Below are 9,872 nucleotides of genomic sequence, written 5' to 3'. Positions count from 1 at the left end.
AAAAAGCTAACTCATAAAAGCCTGGTGTGTATTTTGCCTGGACAGCATATCTTGATTTGGACCAGCCACAGTGCTGGTACTGGGGAGCCACACGTGATCCATACCAACCATATCCAACAGTGCAGAGCCACACAGTGGGGCAGGAGAAGCTGAGGGGTGGGTCAGGGAAAGGAATAACCAACTGCACTTGGTGGGGGTGAGTGAGCCAAGTCTGGCAGGTAGAGAGGGGATTCTGGGATCCGGCTCTGTCACTGGTCCCAAGACACCTGAGTGGTGAGTGAGCGACTGCTCCTGGAAACAGTTGCAAAGGCATGTGTGGCTCTCAGAGATGGTGCTCAGGCACAGCTCTGGAGCCCTGTCAGTCCACAGTGCCCAGCTTCCCTCCAGCCATTGCTGGTTGCCTATTGTGTGAAAAGCAGTGCTGTGTTTAAGGATCTTGTTCTGAATGAGCCCTGAGTCAGGGATGGATCGAAGCCTCAGGGTTCCCTATCACAGAAGGTCACTATCTTCCATGCTGGGGAAGTGCCTTCTGCCTGATCCTCTCTTGCTTTACGGAACTGCAGCACTTCTCCTGAGGTGATGCCTTTTTGTAAAGGAATGGGTTGCTCTCAACTGATTATGTCCAATAAGTGCTTCACCCCACCAACTAGAGCAGTGGTCATCACTGAAGATCACTAATTCTGGTCCTGACTCAAGGACCAGATAGATCTTATTTCTTACATAAACCAACGGGCAAGTACTGAGTCCATTTTGCAGAAAACTGGGGCAGAGGGAGGTTAAGACACCTATCCAAGGTACAACACATGACAAATGATAGAACTGGGATGGAAGGGCAGGTGTGTGTCTCCAGAGCTCCATGCTTTCTGCACAGCATAGTTCTCTAAACACAAAGATCTTAGCATGACACATTCTGCAGGAGATTTGCATCTTCAACTTTATGGAGTAATCAGCCAGCAGGTGATTGTTTAATACAGATGGGTGGGGAAAACGCCATGCCAGGTGTGTAGGATACGGCTCCCTCATTGCTTACGCCCTAGGAAGGATGACGCTGCTTGCTCAGAAGCAGTGAAAGAGCAAACAAACCAACATCAGAATAACAGTAGGAGAAATTTGCGAGGAAACCTAGATGTGACTAGTTAGTGTTTAAATACATCAAGGCTTTAACCTTTGTTAGAGGAATGTCAGGCAGCAGCTCGGAAGCGGGCTGAGAGCAAGGGGGGACTTCAAGATTTCCTGACATCACACAATTTGCCCCGAATTTAAAGACCTTCTTACTGGTTCCTACTCTTTTCAGTCCAAATATTTGGCTCACATGGCAAGAGAGGATGCCAGTGTCCCTGGGATTCTGTTCTCAGCTGTTGCTCTGACTGTCAGGACGTGAGTGTGTCTGTCTGGAGAGACTTGGTGTGACATTAAACACAGAGAACCTGGAGGCCTGTTATCTGTTCCGACCCCTCTGAACTTTGCTCTCCTTCTCTGAAATGTGTAGATTGTCACCCATCTCACAGGGCTATCTTCAGGGTTTAGAAAATGAAACAACACATAAAATGTTCATCAGGGTTGCAGACCAGTTTATTTTTTTCTTTCTTCCCTGACACCAACTGCTCTCATTAACCTTTAGGATCCTCATGAAAAAGAAAAGCTAAAATTAATTTGAGTAGCTTTGCTATGACCATTTCCAAGTAGTTGAAGGTTGGGAATTGGTCTTGATGGAGAAAGGTGGGAAGATCCTGGGGCTGGGATTGTGGCTCAGTGGTAGAGCACTTGCCTAGCATGTGTGAGGCACTGGGTTCGATTCTCAGCACCACATACCAATAAATAAATAAAATTAAAAAAAAAAAAAGATCCATATGGCACATGTGATTTGTTGACCATTTAACCGTTTAGTTCTACTCCCCTTTCCCTATAGAGCCTCTTGCTCTAGAGGTCAGATTGCCAAATACCTGCTAGGAGAGCTTGGCAAGCTGGTTCTTTACCATGCATTCTTTATGCCCCCCACATACCACTTAACAGATAGTATGTGGACCTCACATATGCTCTGGGCACTGTTTTGGTCACTGAGAGAGATAGACCAAAAGGATAAATAGAAGAATGTTAGATACAAATATGCAGACATGGTAAGATAAATCAAGGACTGGATGGGGGAAGGAGAATTTGAACTATGAATAGGATGGTCACAAAGTTGAAGTGTGAGCAAAGGGCGAAGGAGGTGAGGAAACCATGGAGTTATCAAGGAGAAGAGCATGTCAGGCAAAGGAAACAGCAAGTGTAAAAGCTCAGATGAGGAACCTGACCCTCCTGTAACAGGACAGTGGGAATCTGGGTTGGGTAGAGCACTCTTATAATTCTAGCTATTCCAGAGGCTGAGGCAGGAGAATTCCAAGTTCAAGGTCAGCCTTGGTAATTAAGTGAGACACTGTCTCAAAATAAAATAAAGGGCTGAGAATATAGCTGAGAAGTAGAGCACTTGCCTAGCCTGTCCAATGTCCTGGGCTCAGTTCCAGCACTGCAAAAAATAAACTAAAATGCAAAAACAATAACAACAACAAAGATAATGGGAGCCAGACTGACTGGAGTAGAGTGAGCCAGGATGGTGCAAGGGGCAGTGAGGTCAGACAGGAGACGGGAGCTCAGGTCCCACAGGCCTTTGAAGGCCCCCAGGAGTTTGGATTTTTATCCTTGAATACTGCCAGGAAGTCATTGGGGGTGCATGGAGCAGAGGAGGCACAGGGTCTGACTTAGACTTTAATGTGCTCACTCTGGTTGCCATATTGAGAAAAGACAGGATGAGGGCATGAGGAAGAAGGGAGATGACAAGCTGGAGCACCGGGATGAGAAGGTAGCTGCTTGGGCCAAGGGTAAAGTGGAGGTAAGTGGATGTCGGCCGGGGGCTTCTGGAGAAGTGTTTGGTTTTCTAATGGAAAGAGACAGACCATGTGGATGTGGCCCTTTTTCTCTGACTCTTCTTCATGGCTGTGGGGACTCAACTTGCAGTAGCCATCTTTGGCCAGAAACATGCAGAGATGTTGGCCAGGCATTGTGGAGCCCTGAGTGACTGCCTCTCTCCAGACGTCTAGTTTTGTGAATAAACAAATTCCTGCTCAGCAAAGCCCTCTGTGGCTTGCAGCTGAATGCTTCATCTTCAGTGAAGTGGTGCTTTCAAAGACTCCCTTCCTCTCTGAATCTCTTCACCTAGAGCACACCAGCACGGAAGGCCAGAGGCACAGCTGCCCACAGCTTACTCTGAGGAAGCAGAATGTCCCTGTGTGATTGCAGGGGGAAGGGCGCTAAAACATGGTTTCCTAATCCCCACTCATCCAAGCTAATCTTCAAATGGACAAGGTAATCAATTTAAGTAATAAATATGGCTTATTCTAAGGGCGAATAACTGGCTGGAACAATTCCCCAAACTGTGGTTTCCATTGAATAATTGAAATTATGCAAGGACATGGAAATTTCTCAACAAATAAAATATGTCTGAAAATCTATTAAAGATATGTCTGCAAAAATCACTTGAAAAAGCCCAACTCAGCAATAAAAAATAAATTACATTTCCGTTCTTGCTGTTGCTCCCTTTGGTAAAGAGCGCATTACTATCCACTTCGTGGACAAATGGAACCAGCACATTTCAGAATAAATGACTCTCCACATTCTAACCACAAGGTTTAGATCATTAAATAATGATTCAACACTGAAAAAGAAGTAGGGGGAAAAAATCCTCACTTAATGTTGCTCAGATAATGTATCTACTGTTTTGTCTTATCCAAAGGGTTTTGGAATCTGAGTTTTCCACCTGTGATTTTGAGTGACAGACAACTTTACTCAGGAAACTTTGGGCTGGGGTTGTAGCTCAGGGGCGGGGCTCTTGCCTCACACATATGAGGCACTGGGTTTGATCCCCAACACCACATAAAAATAAATAAAAAATCAATAAAATAAAGGTATTGTGTCCATCTACAACTAAATTTATATACATATATATATGTATATATATTTATTTATGATTTTGAAGCTGCTTTGAACCAACTAGACTAGCCTCATGGGGACCAAAGAGTTCAGGGGAATCACCTATTTCTGTTTTTATCTTATCCTGGGCAACAAGGCTCAGAGGAGAAAGGACCTCCAAAGGCTAAGCTTGAAAGTTGACCAAGGGGATGTTAAGGTTTAAATTATAAATTTCAAGAATTTCTGAGTAAGTTCTTTTCAGTGTGATGGAGGTAATTTCTGGACCTCCTGGGAGCACGCCCCAACCCTTGCTGTACATCCCTGTGCCACTACTTACTCCCATCCTGATTTCTGAAATTCCAGACAATCCAGACATTTATTATTTCATTATAGGCTCCTTGAGTATTTTAAAAATCAGAGTGGATTATTTAATAAAGAGAAAGGAGACAGACTTTATTTTGAGAGAGATAGATCCAGATTTTTATAGTCAGAAAATCATAAAAATTCATATTAACCACACCACACATGTAAGCTATGTGTAATTTCAAAAATAACATTTGAATTACACATGGAAATTACTGTGGGATGCCAAGATCTTTTTATAGCTTTTTGTGCCTTTAGAACTTAATACAGGCCAGGATAAAATATGAGTTCTCTCAAAAGTCTACAATTTTGTATTAGTTTCCTGTTGATGTGTAACAATTTACTACACATTTTTTTAAAAAATGTTTTTAAATTAAATTATTAATTTACTACACATTTAACCACTTAAAATCATACTTATGGATTAGTGTTGTGGTTTGGGGGAAGTTGCTTCCATTTCTGGGCTTCAAGTTTCTCATCTGTAATGTGCAGTGGATAATTTAGAAATGATTTCTAAGTAAGAGCTTTATCAGCTTAGACTTTCCAAAACTTGGTTTTCAGATCACAGAGGATTCTCTAATTTTAGAATTTTGGCATTCGTTACAAGAAGGATGCTGTGGTTTGGGTTTGACTGAAGTGTGTCCTCCCAAAGGTTCACATACTAAAGGTTTGGTTCTCACAGTGGCATCACTGGGACATGATGGGGATCTTTATGAGGGATTCTAGTGGAAAGTCCTCAGGTCTTTAGAAGGCATTGGGAGATCCAGCGCATCACTAGGGATGAGAGATATGGTCACCTGCTCCCACCTGTGCTCTAACTTTACCACTGGCCATGACATGATGCAGGTGAGAGGGTCCTCACCAGAGCTGATGGCAGAGCTGATGCCTGTGCCACACACCATGCCCTTATATCTCCCAAACTGTGAGCAAAATAAACCACAGCTTATGTATAAAGTTCTTTATAAAGTTAGTCTGTCTTAGGTGTTTTGTCACAGTAACAAAAACTGACCAAGAATAGTTAGAATAATTTGAACTCTGTTGAATGTCTATTATCAGTAGAGCCCTTGGGTCACCTTGTCATATGAAGGGGAACTTCCAAAAGGTAGTTTATCTCAGAGAAGAAGGAAGGAAAGAGTGGCTAAGCTTGTGTTTCCAAAATCATTCCATTCAGGATCTTATCCTCAACCATCAGAACAGAACTTTCTACCATGCATGTGGGTATAAAAAAAACTAAAGCCTAAGAAATAACTATCAATCTTATATTTAAGAGCACAGCAAGTGTGGAAGATCACAGGGCTGCCCAACAATATTTTTGCTGTCTCCCTTGATTATGCTTCCCATTTCCTGAAAGTAAACATTGGATGTGATTTTTTTTTGGTCAATGGAATGTGAGTGGAGGAGGTGTAGGTCTTCTGGTGGGAGTATTTGGGAACTGGTATGTGTTTCTCCATGTTACCTCTTTCCCTTTTTCAGCAATCACAGCAAGAGGCAGTGAAGAGAGTCCTGTGTGGTGATGCACACCTGTAATTCCAGTGTCTTGGGAGGCTGAGGTAGGAAGATTGCAAGTTCAAACTAGCCTCATCAATTAGGGAGGCCCTAAGCAACTGAGTGAGACCCTTTCTTAAAAAAAAAAAGAAAAAAAAAAAAAGCTGAGGTTGTGATTCAGTGGTTAAGCACCTCTGAGTTCAATCCCTGGTACAAAACAAAACAAAACAAAACAAACAAACAAACAAAAAACAAAACAAAACTGTAGGGACAGGGGTTCACTGCAGATGGTGTGAGAACTTGGGGTACAACTAGAAATAAAGAATTGCTTTTTTAAACTTCTAAGAGTTGGGGATTGTTAGTTACTACACCATAACCCAGAATATCCGGACTGACTGACACAGCAGGAAGCAGATCACAAAATTTGCAAACGGTAGAGATTGTGAGGTAGAGAAACATCCAGTCACTGGCAGAACAACAACAAAAAGCCCTGATAATACAAATTTTCAGATGAACTATTCTAATTTTTCTTTTCCTGTTTCCCTCCCAGGCTTGAGAGAGTTGGCAAAATATAAAAAGCAAGCAGAGATCTGAAAGAAATGAAGAATTAGCCTGGATTCATAGATTGAACTGCCAGTCTATGGCCACCTGAGAGTTGAAGTTTGCAAGCTTAGTTTTCTAAAGATCTGCCTTTTACATTATCATATGATGTCTTTTCCTGGTTTACTATTTCAGTTCCATGGCTACCTTCATTGAAAGCATTGGAATTCAGTCACTGAATTAAGTTAACTTGGCATTATTTTGCTTTGCCATTATGTTTGGGCTGGTGTGTTTTGTCCATCTTCTCAAAGAACTTTTCCTGCTACTTCTGATTCAGATTGATTTTTTTTGAATATTCCTCTGAAACTCTTTTGCTCTCATTTCTTTCCTTCCTCAGGAGGAAGATCTGTTACAATCTAAATATCAATTGCAAACTCTCAAAGTTAGGACTCCCCCTTAAGGAAATTGAGTCTGCCCTTTTCTCAAAAACCTCTCCTTCCATAACATCCATTTTCAGACCCCAGAAGAGATGGCATGAAGGTCAAAAGTAGGTAAAAGTAAATTTAGAGAAAAGTCAAATCAAAGAACTGAATAAACTCATTTTCTTCCCCCCCCCCCTTTTTTTTAAAAAAAGGGACCAAACAAATTATTTTTTAGTTGTCAAAAGATCTTTTATTTATTTATATGTGTTGCTGAGGATCGAACCCAGGGCCTCACACATGCCAGGCAAACGCTCTACCACTGAGCCACGACTCCAGCCTCTTCTTTCCTTTTTAAAAAGATTTAACTTTTGTATGTGTAATATACTCATGTAGTTAAAAATTAGAAAAATTGAAGTGGATGTGTAATATTAGGCCTTACTCCTACACCCATATCCCAACTGCCCAGTTCTAGTCCTCAATATGATTAATTACTTATGTATCATTAAAAATCCCTATATATTATGCATAAGTATATCTGTGGATAAGGATAAATTTACATCTTTTATATATTCCCCCTCTCTCTTTTATACAACTGGGCCTGTTTTTTTATTGTTATATTCCTTGCTTTTCTCACTTAATGGGTAATCTATTGTAGAGCTATCTGTATCAGTACACAGGGAGCTTCCTCATTCTTTTAAAACCCATCGAGGGTTCATTTAGCCAAATTCCACATTGATAGACACTTACATTGTTTCCAATCTTTGCTTTTGCAAAACTGTGTTGCAATGAATAGTCTTGTCCCTGAATACATTCGCATCTGTGTGAGTTTATCTGTGGCAGTCATTTCTAGGAGTGGAATTGCTGAATTAGTTTATTAGTTTAAGTGGTGAATTTAGGACATAACTGAGTGAAACCGCAATTTTGTGCTCAAAAACATAAATATTCTCCCAAACCACAGTGGCGGAGCTTTGCATGAACACTGGTTCATAGTTCTGAAGTGCTATCACATTGTATATTCATTACTTATTTTGTACCTATTGAATGTCAGATACTGTGTAAGTGTTACAGATAAGGAAATAAACAAAATAGGTATCAGTGAAGTCATGGAACAGGAAAGGCAGTGTGATGGTAAATTTTATAGGTCAATTTGGCCAGACTCTGGAGACCGGTTGTTTGAAACAAACTACTGTAGATATTGCTATAAAGGTATTTTTTGTTTTTTTAAAAAAGATGTGATTAGCATCTACAACAAGTTGACTTAAAATAAATTAGATTATCCACCGTAATAGGGGTGGGCCTCATCCAATCAGTCAAAGTCCTTAAGAACAAAGGTTTCCTGAGGAGAAAGAGTTCCCCCTGGAGACTGTAATACAAGACAGGTGTGATAGTAGGTGCTTGTAATCCCAGTGACTCAGGAAGCTGAGGCAGGAGGATTGCAAGTTTGAGACCAGCCTCAACAACTTAGTGAGTTACTAAGCAACTTAGTGAGACCCTGTCTCAAAATTATAAAAAGGGACTGGGTAGGTAGCTAAGTGGTTAAGCAAACTCGGGTATAATCACCTGTACAAAGAAAAAAAAAAAAGACTTCCATATAGTCACCCAACCTAAGTGTGTTTAACCATACTGCCCTGAAGAATTTGTACTTAAGACTTCAACCACAACTCTTACCTGAATTTCCAGCTAGCCAGGCTGCCCCACAAATCACAGGCTTGCCAACCACCACAATCCCATGAGCCAACTCCTTAAAATAAGTTATTTTCCTTGTGTATACCCATTGGTTGGATTTCCCTGGAAGGCTCTGACTACTGGCAGGAATGATGATCTCCAACCAATAGAGGAGCAAACAGACTTTGAGGGTCCAAGTCTCCTCAGAGCCCGGACTCTATAGCCAATGTTTTTTCCACTTCCCTGACTTGCAATATCACTAAAACTCAAAATAGGATATACACAGTGGTATTTGCATTATAGAGTACTAGGCATTTCTATAATACAGTGGCCAAAAGGGTGTTACTGATATTTCAATTCTTTATTCCACTTCTTGTTGAAATGGAAAAGAGGTTAGAGAATTCTTTTTGCCTAGTCACCATCCTGAAAATACTTTCCCTTATCATTCCTGTTTTAATATCATTTCCCAGGGTAGCAGAGGCTGCCTTAAAATCTTTGTCTTCCACTTTCATTTTCCTGTTCTTGAAAACCATCTCTTGACACCCGAAAATGCAATTTTCCTTTATTTCCTCTTTTATCCTATACAGAATGTCTACACTGCAGGACAGCCCAAGAGCCGACTTGGAGTTATGCTTTGAGTGTGAGGTTCCCCCCCAAACTCTGATGTTAATGCAGGAATGTTCGGAGGTAAGATGTTTGGATTGTGAGAACTGTAACCTCATCAGTCCATCCTAGTTTGAATGGATTGACTAGGGGTAACTGTAGGCAGGTGGGTGTGGCTGGAGGAGGTGGGTCACTGCATGTGTGCCCTGGAAGGTGCACTTTCCCTTCTGCCCCTTGTCCTTCCTCTTTCTGCTTTCTGGCCACCATGAGATGAACAGCCCTCTTCCACCACTGTCCTTCCACCATGATGTCCTGCCTCTCTTTGGGCCCGGACTTGCCCAAGCAAAGGGCTGAAACTCTGAAATTCTATGCCAAAATAGACTTTCTCTCCTCTAAGCTGTTTTTATCAGTATGTTTGTTACAGCAATGAAAAGCTGACTAAAACACCTGGCTTGCAGAAATTCTTTCTTTATAGATGCCAGAATGAATAATCACACATACATTTTTGTTGTCCTAGTTTCACAATCATATTTTTGTTCCTATGGAGTATCGAAAATATTTATATAGTAGCTGGGTGCTGTGGAGCATGCCTGTAATCCCAGCTACTCCAGAGGCTGTGACAGGAGGATCGCAAGTATGAGGGTAGACTTGGTAACTTTATGAGACCATATCTCAAAATAAAAAAATAAAAAGGTCTGGAGATATAACTAACTCAGTGGAAGAGCATCCCTGGATTCAATTCCTAGTACTACAAAAAGAAAAAAAAACAATATGTTTGTATATTAAACATGAGGCTCTTTGTGGTTTTTCCACTGAAAAATTTTGGGATTGAGCTTGGTAGGAATTCAA

Source organism: Marmota monax, unplaced genomic scaffold (genome assembly GCF_021218885.2).
Source record: "Marmota monax isolate L192 unplaced genomic scaffold, Marmota_monax_Labrador192_F-V1.1 WCK01_AAM20220418_F8-fsc00154, whole genome shotgun sequence".
In the NCBI taxonomy this organism is placed as follows: domain Eukaryota; kingdom Metazoa; phylum Chordata; class Mammalia; order Rodentia; family Sciuridae; genus Marmota; species Marmota monax.
The sequence above is the reverse complement of the archived record's forward strand: the minus strand, read 5'-3'. Positions refer to the sequence as shown.